Below are 22500 nucleotides of genomic sequence, written 5' to 3'. Positions count from 1 at the left end.
AAGTCTGGATTCTTTTAACGACCGCGGGATCAGAGCCCCATGAGAAATCACTTAAAGACTATAGCATCTGACCGGCCGGGTTTCGAACCCTGAGCTATTGTTCGAAACCCGGCCGGTCAGATACTATAGTCTTTGAGTGATTTCGCCTGGGGCTCTGATCCCGCGGTCGTTAGCCCAGGGTTCGAAACCCGGCCGGTCAGATACTATAGTCTTTAAGTGATTTCTCATTGGGCTCTGATCCCGCGGTCGTTACGAGAATCCAGACTTTAGTATATTAATACATATGGCTTATTTGATATATATATATATATATATATATATATACAGTATGTGTGTGTATATATACATATGTTATATATGCATGTATGTGATACTTTTATCACTAACACTCGTGATTTTTTTTTCTTTCAAGTAAGCCAGGTGATCTCAGACCCATAGAGAAATTACTTTAATGATAGATATTTATTAAAAGATTTTTGCCATGGGACGGGGATCCTGTTGCAGAGTAAAATCTATATTTAAGGGTATTTTGGTTTATTTGAAATATATATTGTTTTAGTTAAATATGCACACTTTATATTAATGTGATGAAGATACATGATGACAGTTTTAGGGTCCCCTTTTGTATGTTTTTTATGCTTTTAGTAGAAAACACATCAAATAACGAAGGTAGATACCACTAGATATCTTGAATAGAAAACATTAAATACAGTTGGTAAAGGACATCAGGTACCATAGGAAGAACTCGTTAAATGTCCCAGAAAATAATACATACCCTACGTAGAAAACATTGTGTACCTTAGAAGAAAACATTATGCACCATAGATAATAAAAAAAAACGTAGAAGGCATTAATTACTTTAAAGGAAAACTCTTACGAGGCCTAGGCATCTTAGAAAGTATTAAATATCCCAGATAGAAAAATGGTATACTAATGTAGGAAACATTACATATCATTGGCAAAATATTTAAAATACCCTAGCTGGAAAACATTGAATGATCAGAGTACAAATAATAAATGTCATTTGTAGACATTGAATTGAATTCCCTTGAAAAAAACAGTATGTACTCAACTATAAATACGAAATATAACTGGATAAAAACGTTGATTTTCATTTTTCAACTAAATTACGCTAGATTTAGGTCTTGACGAGTTTATGAACAGTCAACTTTAAATTTACGATATTATCTCAAGTAAAATATTTCAATTATGTTTCGTTCTACTATTCAGATTCAATTTGTATGGTAAAGCTCATATATCTAATCTACTGTGTCATAGATGATTGTTGTATTTATACATGTCTGCGTAGATATATAAGGTACACCATTTAATGAGTTTGTTTCTGTAGGGCAATAAAGGGGACCACATTAACTATACTGATAAGCCTCACTCGCATGAAACCTTGCCAGGTACTACAGTAATACCAATAATATTAATTATAGAGATAATAATTTTGATGATTTTGAAATATGGTTTTACAACTATGCGGTAGTATATGGTGAAAAGTATAATATGAAATTGATTGATTAAGCTCTGGTAGGAGTAAAAAAATACTCGTTGAATATCAAAAAATTCATATGAAATTTTTCTATTTATCAAGTATAATGTCAATTATATTAATGGCTATCAAAATAAGTCATAAGTAACAAGTAGTAAATGCTGTAAAATAGGTATTACCCATGTTGCTGATAAGTTCATTGTAACATTTTTCCCTTGTATATGACCAAAATATTTATACTTTTAGCTGTTTAGAGGCCACTCAGTCAGGTGGTATAGACAACACTCTGTCCCAGAATCCATCGCTCACGCTGCTTTTGTGCAAGAAATTGCGTTTTATTGGTAAACTTTCCGATTCAAGAGGTTTTTCATATTCTTCACTGAGAACGCGTAAAGTGATCTTCCCGGTAAAGTCGATAAAGTTGATGAGAAAATGTTTAAGAATTGGTTGTAATCCTTCTGAACTTTTGAAATTTGTTACCGAAGGGGATATATGTAAATGGTTATCCGGTGATCATTAGTTTTTAATTTTCTCTCTTTCTGTGCCATTTATGGTATTCTTATTTGAGGAGACTTACTCTCGGGTAGTTCCAGATGAAAAATGTTCTTGTAGGTGTTAGTCTTATTATTTTGATAGCTATTATTATTAAAAAATATTACTTTATTATTATTATTATTATTATTATCATCAGAGAAGTCTTCACCCTTCCACTTTGTTAAAGTGCGCATTTGTTGAGGTAATTGTCAACGTTAATAGGAACAGGACACTAGATACTAATAAGACCAAATCCGTTTCTGGAATTTGTGAAATCCAACCCTTACTGGACTGCGAAATTAAGCCCCATAATACCTTTGTCACTTTACGTATATATAATTATGAAATATGTGTGGTAAAGTGAACCCACAGGTACAAAATGTAAACACGCATTTTTTTTTTTCCTTTTTTTTTTTTTTTGCATATACATGTTTGAATGATAATAGATTTCTTTTTCGTCTTTGGAAATTCACATCATGGAAAATAACGTGTGTATGCAGTGTATGTGTATATATATATAAATATATATATATATATATATATATGCAGTATATATATATATATATACATATGCAGTATATTTATATATTATATATATACATATATATATATATATATATATGTGTGTGTGTGTGTGGGGGGGGGGGGCGGTTACCTTAACGTGGGTTTGTGTAATCGCCACTTATCAGCAAAGCTGTACTAGTTACGACCACCCATACCAGGTTGGTTGTTGTGAGCTACCAGACTAAAGTTTCCACCATCATGGATCAGTAGTGGCCAGCGTGGTTATGAATATGGACAAACCCCAGACACGACTACGGACATGTCTGAAGTATTTGTCCTTCAGTGGACTAGAATCGGCTGTTTTTTTTTTTTTTTTTTTTTTTTTTTTTTGCCCAAGAATGAACTGTGGACTTTACTCTTATAGCAAATTTTCATATATAGAGGTTGAACCTCAGATGTCACTCCTTTGGAAAGGAGGAAAGAAATGCGCAGTTGGTTTTTGAGATGGATTATAAAATAAGTAGGTCCGTTACCAGACCGGTTTTTACGTAACTAAGTATACTTGAGAAGTTTATCACGGCTTATTTTTTTAATGAACGTCTCTCTCTCTCTCTCTCTCTCTCTCTCTCTCTCTCTCTCTCTCTCTCTCATATCATTGTGATATACACAACTTTTTCTTAATTTTTATTAATATCAGTATTAACATTATTGTAAAATTACTGTAGAATTTGTCTATGTGTGTATATATGTATATATTTGCTCTCTTTGCATGATGGGTGTTTACAATGATAGGCAATTTACTATCATAGTGAACATTGAAATACATATTTGATTAATGTTTTTATTGTTTATTCAATTAGTTAAAAGTTTGTTAGAACCAAATTAAACTTCAATTTATCTTAAGAGTTGAAGTATCATGAATCAAAAAATAACTTGCAAGCCATGGAAAGAATTATAACGTATAGGTAACATATAATAAAGGGAATTGTGTCCTAAAGAAAGCGTACAGGCCACTTAGAGAATTATAGGTAAAATTTAACTCATATATAACGGAGGAAATTGTAGCCTTAATCTTTGAAGAATTTTTAGGAATTAGGTATTTGTGCCTCGAAATCGTTTGAAGTTAAATAATCTTTGCTGTTATAATCTGCAATTTTATAGTATTTAGAATTATTATTCGGTAGCCTATATGAGAGGGCAAGAGGCTATTGGAAGAGTCCCTGCCTTGGATCTGCTAGACTGGGGTTAAAGTTCCGCTCAAACTTGATAGTTTCTTTAGTGTCTGCAGCCTCACCATCCTTAAGAAAGTTAAGAGCTAAGGATGGGGCCTTTGGGGCGACCCTATAGGTCCACCCTCAGTCTTCAGCAGCCATTGTCTGGTCCTCCCTGGTCCTTGCTTGGATGGAGAGGAGCTTGGCGCAGGGCAAACACACACACTTACATATATATATATATATATATATATGGTCAGTCTGTAGTGCATTGTCCTGCTAGTTAGTGCAATGTCACTATCCCTTGCCTCTGCCATTTATGAGTGTCCTTCAAACCTTTAAACCGTAAACCTATTTGCAGTAGAAAGTATAATATCTGTAACATTATTTGAATATATAGAATGGCTGATTGAGAGTGCTGGTAAAATGGAATGAAATAAAATGTCATCTTTTATGTAAATCTTTGGAATGTTAAAGTTAAATGAATTTTTGGTGAGGATTTGTTGGAAAGTGGAAATCAAATATGTATTTAAATCGTATCATTAATGGTTATGTAAAGCGAATAGTTAAGTCAGATGATTCTTGAAAATTAATATAAATGAAGTGGTATATATTGAGGATTATTTTACATTTGAAGAACAAAAATAGTTATAGTTTTTGGGGTATTTTAAGTATTATCTTATGTTACAATTAGATTGGACTTATGAGAAAATTATTCAGTCAGGGTGTTGGTAGGAGGAAATTTTATTAAAGAAACATATAATGAAATTGATTTTACATCTTGAAATAAGAACGTTGGATTTTGGAATCCTGAGAAAATGAAAACGGGGTATGAACTTCCTATCAAGATTAAGTAAATATGAGGGAAAATAAACGGAATTAGGAAAGGAGAATTTAATTTAGTATATAATGAGAATTACATTTTATTGCAAATTGAATTAATTTTGGAGGATCATTATATGGGCTAAATTGTATATGAACTTGGAAGCTTTACTTAAATGAGAGTCAACGTTGATAGGCTGTAATCGAGTGCCGTGGGGGCAGCCTCGGAATGAACGCATTGCAGCAGGGAAGAAGAGCTAAAATCAATCCCCGTCTCTGGCGCTGTCTACTTGTGGTTGCAAAGAATTCATGGCCGGCAGGAAGGAAAGGATTTGAAATGAGGAAAAGATACAAGAGGTGGATTTTTCGGTTGATTGAATCGTCACTTGTCCCTCCTCCTTTTAAATTTTTGTAATGATAAAGGGTGATAAAGGAGGGTTTATATTTTGATTGGAATAATCTTTTTCTCATTCCTGTTATAAAAAAAAATGTATGTTTAAAATAAAAACGGTGATATATAGAAGGATTGATTTTTGGTTTTATTAATTAATCGTTCGTCCTTCCCCTTTTAGAATGGAAATTATGACCAAAATAGTGATGAAAAAGGATTATTTTTAATTGAAAAATACATCGTTGCCCCTCGCATTTTTAAAAGGAATTTGTCAAAATAAAAAGTGATCGAAAAAGACTTTTTTTTTTTTTTTTTTTGCATCGAAATATTCGGCTGTTTTCCTCTCAACATTTAAAAAGTTTTTTTAAACTAAACAAAAAAAAAAAAAAAGGTTTTGGTTAAGAAAACTCATGGCTCCCCTTCTCCCTGTATAAGATATTCAAGATAAAGAGGTGGAAAAATAAGAAAGTCGTTGATATCTTGGTTAAGAAAATTTATAAGACAACAGCTGGAGTCAATAAGATTTTTATAGCTACTTACATGTTATTTCGTTACTGCAAATTTATCACTCACCCTCGCCTTTAACAAGAAAATGTTAAGTTAAATTTGTTCATTTTCTATTGTTTTTGTTTTAATGTTGTTATCGATTTCTTTTTTTGGGGGGTGTGGTGTAGCAGTAATGCATTGTGTAAAGGGTAAAATTATTATTTTAATGCAAGTATCCACTCCAAGATATATGGAAATATATTTTAGGAAATAGTCATATGAAAAAACTAATAACTTCATATGATTAGATCTAAATTAAATTCGAAACGACGAAAACTAGGTCTGGCAGGTCGCCTGCGGAAATTTTTCTTTTATCCTTTTTTAGCTGATATGGAAGATGGGCGAAAGAAAAAGGGGGCAGCTAAGATATCACTAAAAGGTACTAAACGCATTCATAGTATATAAACCGCACAGCAATCTTTATAATGTGCTACTTTACGAGAATTTAACACAATACAGCTCCACACTTGGTTATCATCATCTGTACGCAAAATTAAAATAATTACAAAGTCAATAAAAAAAGACGGAGCTCAGACCGTTATCGATTATTTAAGTTGCATTTCATCGGAAAACTCTCTCTCTCTCTCTCTCTCTCTCTCTCTCTCTCTCTCATCTAGTATACATATAGAATAAGATATAACGAATAGTGGTAGTATGAGAGAACAGGAAAGTCGCATGATATGATCAACGAGGAATATATATATATATATATATATGTGTGTGTGTGTGTGTGTATGTGCGTATATATATATATATATGTATGTGTGTGTGTGTGTGTGTGTGTATGTATATATATATATATATATATATAATATGTATGTATGTATGTATATGTGTATGTATGTATGTGTATATATATATATATATATATATAATGTGTGTATTGATAATGTTAGTGAACCGTGTAATTTGTTTACAAGAATAATATCCTACTTGATGTTATAATCATATAAGTGAACGAATTTTGCACCAATGTAACAAAATTCCTTGAATGGGGTATTTCGTGATTGGATTTTCTGTTACCTGTCTTTTTTTTTTTTTTTTTTTTTTTTTTTTTTTTTGATAAACAAAAAAAAAAAGGAATAAAAAAAGCCTCTAAGCGAATCGCATGTGTAGCAACTTTCGTGTTGCGTGACGGGGCCGATCCTGACAGCTGACTTCTGCACGTCTAATGAATCACTCCAACTAAAGTCGGTTCCATTCATGTATCATACTTTCTTTTTGTATGGATTCTTAACTGGAATACCTATGGGTGGTTTATTTTATTTCTTTCTATTCAATAAAGGCCAAGTAATTGATTTTGTTACATACTTCATGAAAATCATCTAATTTTTAACAATAATTACAGTAATAGTAATAGTTTTCTAGTTGGTTTTTTTCTTGATTTCTTGGGAAAATAACTGGAATATTTTTTCATAAAATTGTTTTATTTCTCTAAATGATTAATTTTTTTCATTTCGGAATTGTTCCGAGGGAGATACTAGTGAATATTTTTTCTATTGCATATTAATGGCATAAATTGCGTAGATATTTTGATATATCAGCATGAGTAAAAAAAATGGTGAAGTACGATTTCATTAATTGTTTGCTACATGAAATGAATAATGCCTGGTCAATTCGTATTTCGATTTTCTATGCCTTTTGCGTTTTCATTTTAAAAATATGTAACAATATAAAGGGGAATTATATAAAATTGTCTGTTTATGCTTCCATTATATTACAAAAGCATTAAAAACGAATACACTGACAATATGTAACTTAGAAAAAAATTTGTTATCATTCTTATGGTTATTATTTCCAACAAAAACTCTGTTAAGAGGTCCAATGTTGCTAAAGAAAATTGGCTAATGGTTTCAGAACTGGTTGTTTATTTGTCTGTTAGCTTATCGCTTTGTCCATTTATCTGCCAAAAATTCTTTGTTGATTTATCCGAGAATTTATCAAAATTAAACTTCGTGACCGACATGTGATTGATGAGATTATGGAAGATGGAGGAATGTTTCTTTTGAGAAGGAGAGACCTTTTTACGAGGTTAATTTTTATCTTTTCGAAGATTCAAATTGATATTAATATTACTTGAAATGAACACATCCTAAAGACTGCGTAATATAGATTTTAATTTTCATCTCATATCAGTATCTATCCCAAGGCCTCACGGGTTAGAGGTGAGGGTACTACCAACAGAAGTCAAAGAAACTTGGAACTTTAAGGCATTTCTAGATTACATTAAAAAAAAAAAAAACATTTATGCCAACGAGTTTAACCAATTTCCTGTCCTATTAGTGAACTAGTAAATGTATTAATTGAAATAATAATTATTATGGTCTCCTACAAATCATTCATATATTGTATAGTCTTAAAGGACATTAGCTTATAAAGAGAGTTTTTGCAGAATAAAATGGCAGTGCATAAAAATTGAAATAAGGCATCGGCAAATAAAAACAAAAAGAAAGATCTATCAAGCTAAGCAACTACACGATCCAGAGAAACTACGTGGAAATCCGATTAAATCCGATAAACAACCCGATGATTTATGAAGCTCTGTTAATTTCGCCTCCCTGTTATCGGATTATAGGATGCTCTATCATCACGACCAGCACCGGAATTCGTTCTATGCATGACTTACTTGCTTCTGACAGAGAGAGAGAGAGAGAGAGAGAGAGAGAGAGAGAGAGAGATGGGTGAAATATTTTAAAGATGATACTAGCCTTGGAGGAACATGGACTTGGTTTTTTTGAGAGAGAGAGAGAGAGAGAGAGAGAGAGAGAGAGAGAGAGAGAAGCACTCCTTATTTCAAAGTGCAAGAATGGGGTCGTAACTCTCCTGGAACCTAATGAATAAAAACATATAATGATAGAGGATCGTTGACACAAGTACGCAGTAATAATTCCACGATCTAGCTCAAGGCAAGGAGAGCATGGATAACGATAAGGAAAGGAAGTAATATAGGTGCTTAGGCCATGAAAAAAAACCCGCAGAACAAATGAAAATAACAGAAACGAACAGAGGTGATTTTTTCTTTAATTGCATTTATTTAAGCATTCATTTCTATCAACGAAGCATTGCATATGGTTAGGTGGAGCAATGTAATTTTATTAAGTAAATAATATTGGTAAAAAAAAAACAATGATTCTATTGTTCACTTCCAATGCTTTAACATTTTCCTGCTCCAGGGGAGCCTTTGCATGGGATGGGGATTAGGTTGGTATTGCAGACGTGTTTGGAATCCGGGGGAATGGAGTTGGGAAGGGGGCCGTTGAGGGAGGGGCTGAGAAAGAACGATGCAGGTCTCTGCCTTAATTTCCTGGGCCTTTTGGGCGACTTTAGAGTCGGCGTTGGCACAGGCCGGCCAACTTAATTTTCATCCCTTTGGCCTCCAGTCTCTCTCTCTCTCTCTCTCTCTCTCTCTCTCTCTCTCTCTCTCGTGTTTGTGTTCCTTAGCCCCCAACTTCAAAGGCGTATTTGAAGATTACGTGTAGATGGAAGATGAGGGTCGTATTATGAATATTTTGCTTTTCTTTGATGTACATAAGGTTGCATTTTAATTATCTATTTCTCCTATTCTTATTTTTCCTATGTTCACTTTGTTTTAGTGACGTTTTCAGGACTATAGAATATACTGGTGATATGACCAATTTACTCCATTTGTAAAAGGGAGGATTATTTCAAATAAAATTGCGGTAATTGTCTATTTTTGTGAACGCCTGTTTTACTTCCTCATAGGGAAAGAAAAGTTATAGAATATATTGTAAAACGAAAAGTTGTTAAGAAAAAAAATACAATCATATATATATATATATATATATATATATATACATATATATATATATATATATATTATTATATTATATTATATTATATATTATATTATTCGGATAATACACATTCATTCTGGATATTTAAGGCTACCCTGTAAACTGCAGAGTAAAAATAACACAATATTTCATAAAAATAAAATATTCAGATAGTTTATGAGCTAGTAGAAGGATGAAATAAGAAACCATTTGTCTTTCAGTACAGACCGCCTGAATATTATCGCCTATTTAGGTCTGTTAGCCCATTATGTATTTAAACGTAAACTTAATTACATCTCCAGGTTGTATGTGAGTGGAGAACCACTCTCTAACCTTAATCAGCATATTGAGAATAGAAAGGTAGGATTTTGTTGAAGGATCGTATCACATATCTTAATAAAAATTAGTGTTTAATGTACTTAATATGAATTTGAATTCTTGTGCTGTTAATTTAGATTTTTTTTGGTACGTAAATTACAAACCCTTCCTTATATTGACCTCCCATCTAGATGACATTCAAAAAATCGTTTTCTGCCTGTAAAACTGAATCCAAGACTTTCTTTCTTATTAGTTTTGGGGATTTGTCTTCTATCATCGACTCTATCAGGCTTTAGTTTACATGAATTTCTCACGATGTATTTATATACCAGACACAACTCAGTCTATTGTATTGTATCTTTCCTTCCTCTTGGATTCATTTAATGGAATTTCAAGATGGATGTACAGTCTTACCCGGATTTAGTTTCTGTGTTATTGAGAGTTTTGCTTGTTGTGGACCTGAATTGCCATTTTGGTGAATCGGTAAAGGAAATTCTAATTTATTTTTTTTTATGAACCCAATAGTCTCTCTCTCTCTCTCTCTCTCTCTCTCTCTCTCTCTCTCCACGGTGCTCTCACAAAACCTCATATTCTTTTGAAGATTTCATTTCCAGTATGCTGTCAGAATAGAAATCCAGTTTGGCTGTAGCAAGAATTACCGAATTTGAGTCTCCAAGGATGTATATCGCCTCACTAAATTTCCCAAAGGCGTAATCTCCTCTCGCTTTCGTGTTTGTTTGAGATTAGCCACGGAATATTCCCTTAATTACATTGGAGAGAATACAGCGACTCGCTCTTTCTTTCTACGAAGAACTCTGGACACAATTGGTTCAGATTGCTTTCAACCCCCTCTCTCCCCTTTTCTGAAAGTGCTCTGGTCCGCTTAATGCTCGTTGTTCATAGTTTCTCTCTCTCTCTCTCTCTCTCTCTCTCTCTCTCTCTCTCTCTCTCGCCTGGCGTAATGGTAGTGCACTCAGTACACAAGCTAAAGGCTCCGTGTTCGAATCTTTAATTGGACGAGGAAGGACGATGTTGGTGCGTTCCCTAGTTGAGGCAAACATTGAATTGAGTGCCTAGTAATCAGTCGACCGCTGTAGGTCGCAGATGGACATAGAGACTGACAAAGCTGAAGGATTAGAAAAATATCTTGCGTTTATTACACCTGTACAATCAAAGTGGGAGGTCTCTGACGAGGAAATCCTCGTTTGACCCTGGGATGGAACAATTCATAGTGCTCTCTCTCTCTCTCTCTCTCTCTCTCTCTCTCTCTCTCTCTTTTATTTACTATATAGGTATGTTTTAGTTTTATTTCAAAAGTTTATATTCTGCTAACGGATTTTTATTTATCTTAGTATTTTATGTATTCCCTACGATTTGTAATTGGTACTCACAGTTATATTACGTAACAAATAGTATTAGTGTTAAAGACTTTTGATGTCATAACGCCAACGACCTTTACATTAAACAGTAGATCTTTTTTTTTTTTTTTTTTTTTTTTTTTTTTTTAAGTTTGACTGAGATAAAGTCCATTTTCTGTTGACCTTACTTTCTTTAAAAACATAAAGCGTCATCAACATGGCCAACTTAATAAATAGAATGACAAGCAAGTATTAACTGGATTTTGTATTTATAAAAATGACGATAATGACAACAAAATTTAGCTTAATATGATTCTAGTTTACTAGATACGTTTTCGTCCAAGCATTGAAGTTATTCGGCAGTGTTGGTAGGCTCGAGTTTGAGAGGGTTGGCAGGACTGAATTTGAGATGAATTTCTCGCTTTGTATGGCCGTTCCTCTTTATACGTGGAATATTTACAATGAAGCGAAAGGTGAAACAATGCATTAGTTTTGGAAACTATTTACTGTGGGCTTTATATTTCGATAACTTATGATATACGCGACATGAAAACTGTCGTGTCCATCTCATGCTATTCGTTACTTTATTATAATTTTTGTTTTAAAAAAGTATTCATTTTGATATAGCTGCAGATATTAAACCAACTGAGTCTTAAAGAAATGAGATAGATTTTAATTGTTAAGTTATGCCTCAGATTCTCTTGATTTATTTTGTTTCTTGTAATAATTAATCAGTAAATTTACTTTTGAAATGTTTATAGTGGAGTATATCACTGAAAAATACACGTATGTATGTTTTCAATGCGCTAGCAGCAATAGGTATTTCTATACGTCTCGTCCTGTCTGTTAGCCACTCTAATCACATACACTCACATACACACACACACACACACACATATATTTATATATATATATATATATATATATATATATATTTATATATATATATATATATATATATTACTGATATTAAAAGTAAATGAAGTTATCGCTGTGACCTTGATGAATAACGTATTCCCTTTAATGGGCTTTTTCTCATCGGACGTCAGAGACCACGGGTGGTTCTCCTACTTTAACTCTTAGTGTATATGGACTTCTCTATACTGTAATCAGAGCCATTTTCCTACCCCCATACTTGCATTTGCCTTCGCTCCGTCTTCCATTGTTCATGTGACACCAGAAATTATCCTTCATTTCAGCCTGAACGAATCTCCGCTTGAAATACATTTTACTTATTGATGATATTATTCTTTTTTTGCACTTCATGTGTCGTCCAGTTCGGGTTTTTGATCATTAGTAAATTTATATCCAAGGCTTTTATAGAGTTTATGTTGTATTTTCCTGTTTTAGTAAAGCTTATTCTGAACTAATTTTGACTACTTGGAATTTATATATAACTGAAAAATGTAGGCCAATTTTGTATAATGACCATTTAGCAATAATTTATTTGTGCCACTTTTTTGCATTACAGTCTTATATAAAGTCACTTAAAACTGATAAAATAAGCCAGTAAATTAAAATTCCCGGCTTTTGAACGGTTAATACATTGATCCTGTTTGTGGGTATGTGCACATACAGTAGCAGCATGTTGCGGTATATTTAATGGATTCAGTTGTATATAGTGAAAATCTATGACACGTGTCACGAACTGGGCCCATTCATACATTCATTAAGTAGACTCAGTGAAAAGTAGGATTAAAGTAATTATAAGTAAACATTTGGTTGTTTGATCAACTTCTAAATTGTAAGAAGAAATCATTACCTGACTTGTTTTATTAAGGGCTTTCGCTGAGTGTACTTTTTGTGAAACGATGTAAAGTGAAATAAAGGCCTTTCGAAAAGTAGGTATTTTACCTGCGCTAGTTTTGTCCCTGTTATTACAGGCTGTTTGTATAGAGGGATTTCTTCGTTTCGCTGTTCTCACTTTAATCATTCTTTGATACGAGCCATGGAGTGTGTGTTTGAGATATCCCATTGCTGATGTACAGAACAATGCATCCATTCATTTCCACATCAAAAACATTTTTTTTAACAGGGTGGTTAGCAACAGATAAACTAATACACGAATCTCTTGGCACACTAATCAAGCTAAATTCTGAATCTTGGAGGAATTTTCACAGCATTACTTGCTTCATTCACTTAAACACAAAATTCATCAGTAGCTTATCAAACCCACACGCTGCGGCATTCGCCACTAACTTGCAAGCACTTTTTTCCCTTGGGTATTTACTCTCTCTCTCTCTCTCTCTCTCTCTCTCTCTCTCTCTCTCATATGACCTGTCGCAATATCATGGAAGTTAACGTAGTTACCATTTTCCTTCTCCCCTCCCCGTCCCCTTCCTTACCTTTTTTTTTGCTAAGGGTTATTTTCTATTCGGAAATTTCATTTTTATTTGATCTGTTTTTCTTATTTTCAGAGGATAAGTACCGATAGTGTATAATAAAAATGGAATCGAGGTTTAAGTGAAAGAACCATAGCTTTCTGTTCCAGTGTAAGTTGTGTTTTCACTATGGCGTGGGTTAGTTTGCATTGGTACTTTGTTATTAGTTGTATTTATTCATTTATTATTTGAAGGGGGGAGGTGTCTCCTTTTTTGGCTTTCTTGGCTGGGAAGAGAGAGTTGTAGTTTGGGGGTTGAACTGCCGGCCGTTGGAATTATGACTTAATAGTTTTTCTTTAGGTGATCAAGTTGAAGGTTTGAAGAATTATTTTGATTTTGTCTGTTTTTTTAAAGTTCGGTCTCTATCGTCACTCATATTGTTCTGGTGTAATTTTTTGCTTCTGAGTTGTAAATTTGTGTTTTAGAGCTTATTTTGTGTCGCATTCCTTAATTTTAACTTGAGTTTTTAGAAGTGCACAATTCTGTCTTCTCTCTTCAAGGTTGTAAAGTTTTCACTTAACTTTTTGCATGATGTTTTATAACAGTGAAAAACATTCCATGCATTGACCATATATCTTTGTTCCTTAGTAAATTATGCGATAGTAATCGTCCAGCGGAAGGTCCACGATACCATCTCGCTATGAATAACATCAAGAAATAATACGACAGTCTGCCAAGTACAGGCGCATTGGTAGTAGTTCCCCAGACAGCACTGACTCGAGAAAATTATTGCAACGTCTCATTTCGAGGCCAAAACATAACTCCTCCGACACGGGAGATGGAAATTGTCTGCCAGAAAAGAAAAAGAAAAAAAAAAGAAGAGAATAAGAGGATTCTTTCCTGTTCTCTTTTTAAAGAGTATGCTGACTCAGCGCTTGAGCAATTTATTGTTGTGAGCTTAGACGACCAGCATTGGGGGGTTTTGTAGCTTCAGACATGGCAGAATGAAATCATGGAAATGTAGGATTTACCAAGAAATGTGTATGAAGTTTTTATCCTTTGTTTTGAGGTTGGCTGAATGGGTCTGAGTTGAGCCGTTTTGAGGTGGTGTAGCTATCTATAAAATTTCGAAATTCTGAAACCCGTCTTTTTCATAGACTGGTAAATCATTTATATCTTCTCGTAGATAGTTACAAGTAGTTATAAACATTCGTATCTTCCATGTAGGTGTCAAAAGGATTTATTGATAGCTGTACCATCATAAGCATCTCAGTCTTCATGTACCGAAATTGTGAATTCGTCATCTAACCTTGGAAAATATCTAATGATTTTAAATAAAAAACAAAAGAAGTTCATCCGAATTCAAAAAAATTCATATATTTTGAAATTTAGTGAGAGAGAGAGAGAGAGAGAGAGAGAGAGAGAGAGAGAGAGATGAGGGGGGTCGCTGTAAAGGGTTTCTACTTTGGCGACATAGTTCATGGTAGGCGCCACTCAGTCTCCAGCTGTGGCCGTCATGAGCTTTGGGCTTCGATCCTGTAGATCTCCCACTCCCCCTACCTCATCCCTGGCCTTCCTCAACCACATCCTCTACTCCCCCAATTGACCCTCTCCCCTACCGAATCTCATCCAGCGACAATTTCCATAGTTTACTTCCTCTTCCTTTCTTCCGACTACTTTTTGTCTCCCTTTTGTCATTATTCTCGCTATTTTTGTATTATAATCTATTTTATGGAGCGAATAAGGACTGGACCAAGATATTTTTAATTTAATGACACACTGGTTTTCTTTTTGGAATCAATCTTTTTCTCCCATTCGTGCGCGGATAATATTTTTGTACTTAAAGCGCTTTGAACCATCTGAAATGTTTGAATTTTATGTTGAATTTAGTTTTTATTTTTCTCTAGATTGATTGTTTGTTAATGTTTTCTCAGAAAAATTTGGATGCGTTAGTGTTAGATATATACAGCAATAAGAATATCTTGTTAATAGTTTGCCATATATATATATATATATATATACATATATGTGTGTGTGTATATATATATATATATATATATATTTATATATATACTGTATATATATGTGTATATATATAAAACTTTTATGTATACACATATACATATATGTATGTATGTATACTCACACACACTTCGATATGCAAGTCACATTTACCAGTCACACACACACACAAACACACTTGACGACGTACTGTATACAAGTTTAATTCATCTCATAGGTAATTATGTCGAATTCAAATACCGTACATTTCACTAGACGAACTAGGCCTGTTTGAAATATACTGCCATTTTTCTTTTTAGTGTTTTAGTGTTTATGACTTTTAGACTGTTATTGGAAATATGTCAGTTGCACATGAATTTTCTATAGGCCTACTGACAAATATACGTTTAAATTTCTCAATTTCTTTACATTCGCTTTTAGTTGCTTTTATCACTGCAAGCCTATATCCAAGAGGGAAATAATTTATGTTTCTGTACATGTACGAATACGTGTATGTGATCTCGGGGTTGCTGTATTCATTCCTTTACCCGGCCCCTGTGCTCTCATTAATCTTAGCCAAGCCCCAAACTTTTTGACGATGGCTGTGTCTTTTTACTTCCATCCCTTGGGGCTGTTCATCTCTCTCTCTCTCTCTCTCTCTCTCTCTCTCTCTCTCTCTCTCTCAGCTCTGGTACAAAAAAAAACACTAATATATCAACAGAGTTTCTCCGAACAGTATGAGTTTCTCTGTGTAAGCTCTGAGTAAGCCAATATTTTTTCGAAAGTCAAGTTTGCAAGCGGCTTTGATTTCAACTTTATTGCTTTTTTATCTGTAATAAATCTTTAGTTGACGATCTGCGTAACGGTGATTTTTACGGCGAACGCCGAGATTTATCGCGATTGAACGCTTAATCTGGAGAATCTGTCCCTAGTAAATATCCAGTGCCTTATTACGCGTTCAGTGTTTTTATTGTAGATTATCAAGAACCAGATTTCATCTTCCTCCCTCTTATCAGCTGCATATACAGATAAGAGCTGGGAACATCAAAAACTACACCTCTCTCTCTCTCTCTCTCTCTCTCTCTCTCTCTATATATATATATATATATATTTATATATATATATATATATATATACAGTATATATATATATGTATACATGTATATATATATATATATATATATCTATTTATTCATTTATATATATATATATATATATATACACACACACACAAGCACACACGCACTTAAAACTTTTATGTCTCACGTTTATTAAAGGTTGGACTTTGTATTAACTTATTTTTGTAATTGTTTGACATGGATTTTATGAACAGCAATGCACCATATCCCGATCTACAGTAATAATTGTTATATCCTGATTCGCAATACATATACTGTATGGCAGTAATGTTCTGTATTGCCATTGCCTTCCTATTTTTACTGACAATAAACCTTTGAATGACATATGAGATATCCTGAAATTGGACAGTACTTGAGAATATCTTTATCATCAATGTTTCTGAATATTCTGTATGTTCCCCTGATTTTCTGGAGCCTTTTTCCTTTTTTTTCGCGGCATACTTGCTTTTCTTACCGTTTCTGTTCTTTTTTTTTTTTTTAAACATTTCTATTTCTTGATATACGTGGCTATTCATTATCATAATCCTTAGTTTTTTAGGGCCCCCTAAAATCCTATAAACCATAGCAGTTGGTATTTTTACAGTAATATATCTAAATAAGTATCCTTGATTTTTTTTGACACGGGTGGTATTTGTCTTATCTCTGATATATCTGAGGGAGTTTGTCTTCCATAATGGTTGTGTAGGTGTGTTTTTTTATTATTTTATTTCTTCTAACGCTCTCCTTCTATTAGTACATGTATGTGTGTTTGTATATATATAGAGATGTTTGTTTGCATTTTCCCTTACATACATAGGTACTTTAACTGGGATTAGTGATTCCCTCCAAATTGATTGATTTATATATATATATATATATATATATGTGTGTGTGTGTGTGTATATATATATATATATATATATACATACACACACACGTGCGCGCGCGCCTTTGTTCACACAGTGAAATGTTTTTTGTAAAGTAAAATTTCCCACCTTTCATTGCCCACCCCAACGTGTTTGGATTCATTCCATGCTTGAATTTGTGACTCATAGTAAGAGTAAATCTTCTTTCAGTTGGTGTTTTAATCCCGCCCATATTGTGTGATTGAGAGAGAGAGAGAGAGAGAGAGAGAGAGAGAGAGAGAGATGGTAGGACATTTGTGTTTCAATACACACCTTTGCCTGCCTGCATTGTTCCCGTGATCGCGTTTAATGCCTTAGATCCCGTGTCCTTTGTTCCCAGTGATAGCCCCTTCAGAGTAACGGGATGCCCTTGCAGATTTCGGGTGTTAGTAGTCGTTAACTCCTGAGGAAGGAACTGGGAGGAGAAATGGCCGAAGGGAAGGGTTCTGGTTATGGCTGAAGGAGAATTCATTTGAGAGAGAGAGAGAGAGAGAGAGAGAGAGAGAGAGAGAGAGAGAGAAAATTAAAAAAGGCTTTATATGAGAGGAGAGTTGGCAGTTATCGAGTGATGTCTTCCTTTATGTAAAATGAACTTTCTATAAATTCGACAGGTTTTAGGGAAAAAACTGCACTTTGGCCATGCCTAAGCTGACAGCATTACGCATGTTTGTTGTGCATTATTGTAAATTTACAATTTTTCTAATATATATTGGATTGGACACCAGGAAACATTAGTTTGAAAACATATAAATATGGGTTATTGAAAACGTCCGTTATATAATTTTGAGCCATAGAGTCATAGGATTATTCTTTTCAAACTTTGACCTTGAATAATTTCGACCATTTTGATGGTAAAGCTGGGATACTACCAGCACAATAGCACCATGATGGGGATCATAGCTTTAAAAGTGTTATCCAAGCCAATGCTTCCGCTCTCACTCCACCCGCCCCTACTCCCAGCCCTTCCCCCTCTCCGGAAAAAAAGGTGCTCACCGATCAAGCGAAAGCTATTCAAATGGATTGACATGAAATATTTTTAGAATATAATTCGAGTTAATTTTTTGTGCAAGTGGGCTCCTGAGAATTGTGTCTAGACAGCGACTTAATATGAAACATTTTCATCAAGAAAATAACAGTTTTTCGTAGTGGTTGGATATCACTTAATTATTTCACGTCGAGAGTAAGTATCGTGTCGTTAGACAATTCAGAATGTATTATTATTATTATTATTATTATTATTATTATTATTATTATTATTATTATTATTATTATTATTATTATTATTATTATTATTATTATTATTATTCGAGATATCTTATTTAGAAGTAGCTCGTCATACTTAATCGAGTGTCCTAATTTTTTTTATAAGGTACCTTAGTTATATTATACTCGTTTATGTAATGTTGGGACCTTGTGTGGCTCAAGAAATTCTTGCGTAAAAGGACAGAGGTTATTTATGAATGTGAAGTTTTGTGTGAACTCTCTCTCTCTCTCTCTCTCTCTCTCTCTCTCTCTCTCTCCTTCCTTTTGTGTGATTGTGGTAGAATACAGATTCAGAATGTAGAGTAAAGAATAGTATTCTAAGGTACAATATTTTTTGTTCTGTTGAAGCTAAAATAAATAGACGATTCTTACCATTACAATTTATTTGAATTAAAATAAAATATTTAATATTACTTATGATTTGCCGTTTCGTTATTTTAAGAATTTATAAATTCCTTAATGTTTAAAGATTCAAATTAGTCTTCGGAATTTCACTTGTTGATATTAATTTTCAATTTTTATTTGATTATTTAGTCAAATATTTTTTAAGTTTAGGAAATTGCTCTTCTCATCGAGGGTACGATTAGTTTAAATATCAAGTGCTAAAAATTAAATAAATTATATCCAAAGGTATTAGTGTTTTTTAGATGTAATAATTATAAAACTCATTACATTGCCATTCTTTGTTATTGAATGAAAGCCTATGTTAATCTGTTAAGGCTAAGATTAAAACAAAAATATAAATGAATAGAAAATTAGATCAGGTTTTAATGGTTTTACAAGTTTTATACAATTAATAGATATTTATCCCATTGGTAATTACCACAAAGGCAGGTAAACAAATAGATCTAATTAATACGTCATCCGTATTTGATTTTCAAGTTGTTTTCAAACGCTAATTAAACTTTGTGTATTCCTTTCATGGGTTTCAGAAAACACACTGAGCCTGAAATTCGATTAGAAGTAAAAACCAAACTATCTTTTTATAGTTTATTTAGATTCATCAAACGGGTATTTTGAAACAATTTAGATTATTTTTACTACATTCATTACCTTGTTATCACTGGGCTATTTTTCCCTATTGGACTTATAGCATCTTGTTTTTCCAACTAGGGTTATAGCATGGCTAGTAATGATAATAATAATACATCACTTGTAAACTTATGCAAATTGTTTACTATTTGTTATGGTTAATTTGTGTTTGTCACTGTTATCGAATATATAAAGTAACCTAATTGTGAAGATACATCAGACGAAAGGAAACAAAAGGTTTTATAAAATCCGTCGTATTGTTTTGGGCGTATTCCTACGGTGTTTTGTTCATGGAAGCCACAAGATAAAAGTTTGAAATATTTTTCTCCTTTCTGTTCCCAACAGAGAGTCAGATCAAATAACATTTATGGATAAAAGGCCCCTCGAAGACACACAACACTTCTCTGCATTTTGATGGCATCCCATTTTATCGGGCTGATTTTTTAAATTGGTTTTTGGTCCTTGTAAAGGGAAGCAAACACGGCTGGGTGTGGGTGTTCATAGCAACGTTTTGCTTCTCAGATTATCGTTGTTGAATGAATAGGTGATTTAATAGTTCTTTTTATAGATGGTAATCACGAATTCTTTTATAATAATGTACGTAAGGAAATATCTGTATGCAAAACAGTAAAGCGTTTTAAAACTAAATCAAGGAGTTATCGGAAATGCCAATGATTAAGGATTTTTTAAAAGAATAAACTAAAGTGTAAGTGATTGTACCAGTACATCGCATACTTCAAATTTCAGCACTCATAATAATAAATAAATGCAATATCTTATATATATATATATATATATATATACATATATATATATATATATATATTATATATATATATATATATATTATATATATATATATATATATGTTTATATATATGTATATACTGTATATGTGTGTATATATATATATATATATATGTGTGTGTGTGTATATGTATGTATGTATGTTATATATATATATATATATGGTAGATGATTTGCCTTGATGTTTACCTTTATCATCCTGAAACTATTTGCTTTTATCTATCATGTGATGATTGTAGCTGTCACAACAACCTGTGCTACTGAAGGAAAGTCTGAGTGAGAGTTAGATTCAAACGATATAATTGATGATACTTTTAATTACAATATTAGGACGTAATCAACAAAATAAATCAAGCAAATAATTTTCACGTGTAATTTTTCGGTTCAAAATATCCTATTTTTACGTTCCAGATATTCGAAAACTGTCTAATGCCTAGTAAAAAAAAAAGGAAATAGAGATCCAAAAGTAATTCTAATCAGCCTTTAGTTAATTAATGTGAATTTCTAATTTGGATGGAATTGTTTCATAATTAGTGCATAGATTATGTCGGCGCTGTCTGTATTAAAACCTAAAAATTAGGTCGGGAAAGAATGTGATTTGTTGATGGAAGTTGATGTTGTGTGTACGTGTATATATACACGAGTATGTCTCTCATTTACATAAGAGTTTGTTTTGGGGCACAAAAAGAAATGGAGTTTCCGAGTGAAGTTTTATATTTCTTTATAATAAGGAAAGGGTTTATCTGCTTGGCAGGTAGACTTTCATATTCTGAATTTTGCGTCACTGTATCTTAGGTCATCGGCGGAGAGGCTGATGGAGATGATAATGAGACAGAAATTTTACCCACCATCAAATACATCAGATATGTCAAATAGAAGCAGGGACAGATATATGCACTGCCCTTGCGGAATTAGTACAGTGGTTCAATCTAAATTGTATGAGAATAATAGCTAAAATCATATTATACAACTAAACTAAGAAACAAGTCTTACTTGGATGTGCTAAATATCACTTAGTTTAAACCTCTGAAGTAGCTAGAATTCAACTAGATTATTAAGAAAATGTTTTATAATTTGGTCAAATGCTTTGGGTTAAATCTTTTTCTATATTCGTTTGGGTTAGAGTGAAATCCGTTGACTAGGTTAAGTACTGTGTGGGGGACCGTATGTAGGCTCTGAGGGAAGTGAAGGATAAAGCAATTTTAGAGAAAAATGATGGGGCAGCCCTATTTATTGATTTTTTGTACAGCTAAATTTTACATTATATCTAATCTTTATGATTACCAGTGTCATTAGGTCTCTTAAGATATTAGTTTTGTCCCATTTTTTTTTTTTGTCGTCAGTAATGTATAGTGTCTTAGTTGTTAAAAACATCTTCCAAAACAAATATAAATATCGACATCCCCTAATCCTAACAAAGTCACCCTTCATGAGCCCCAGTGCTCCCTCCGTGGAACCCCCCTCCCCCACAGACCTAAGAATTGGCATTGTCGTGTGGATGTCAGCAATGAAATAATCATGTGTGGCCTTGCAACGGGGATATATTCAATATCACATGATCATTGCAGTCGATAAACTCCTGTTCGTTCTGCTGGTCCATTCTCTCAGCTCCCAGCTCCAGCTTCAGCTTTATGCTCAATGCTTCCTTTGCCTGGCTCGTTCGCACAACACTGACATTCAGGTATATAATGCTTTTAGTGTTGCTTTCTTGGTGATATGTTACTCGCTTTTCTTTCCTGTTCTCTTCTTTGAACGTTTTCGCGTTCTAAGGATGGATATTTTACAGCTGATGACTTAATTTTGTAATTTATTGTTGTTATTGTATATGTATATATATAATATGTATGTATATGTATATATATATATATATGTATATATATATTTATATATATATATATATAAATATATATATATATATATATATATATATATATATTGTATGTATTCAGTATATGGATATTTGTGTGTTTTACATGTATACGGTATACACATACAAATGTACTTATATGTTTTATATGTATACACATGTCACATATACATACATACATATATATATATATATATATATATATTTATA

General features: G+C 33.0%; 1 protein-coding gene across 1 annotated transcript in view; it reads left to right on the top strand.

Moving 5' to 3' along the window:
* LOC137621778 (uncharacterized) overlaps positions 1–22500 on the top strand; it is a 1028309-nt gene that overhangs the window by 326687 nt on the left and 679122 nt on the right. The window lies entirely within an intron of this gene.

This window comes from Palaemon carinicauda, chromosome 28 (assembly GCF_036898095.1).
Source record: "Palaemon carinicauda isolate YSFRI2023 chromosome 28, ASM3689809v2, whole genome shotgun sequence".
NCBI lineage: Eukaryota > Metazoa > Arthropoda > Malacostraca > Decapoda > Palaemonidae > Palaemon > Palaemon carinicauda.
This window is presented reverse-complemented; position numbering and strand designations above follow the sequence as displayed.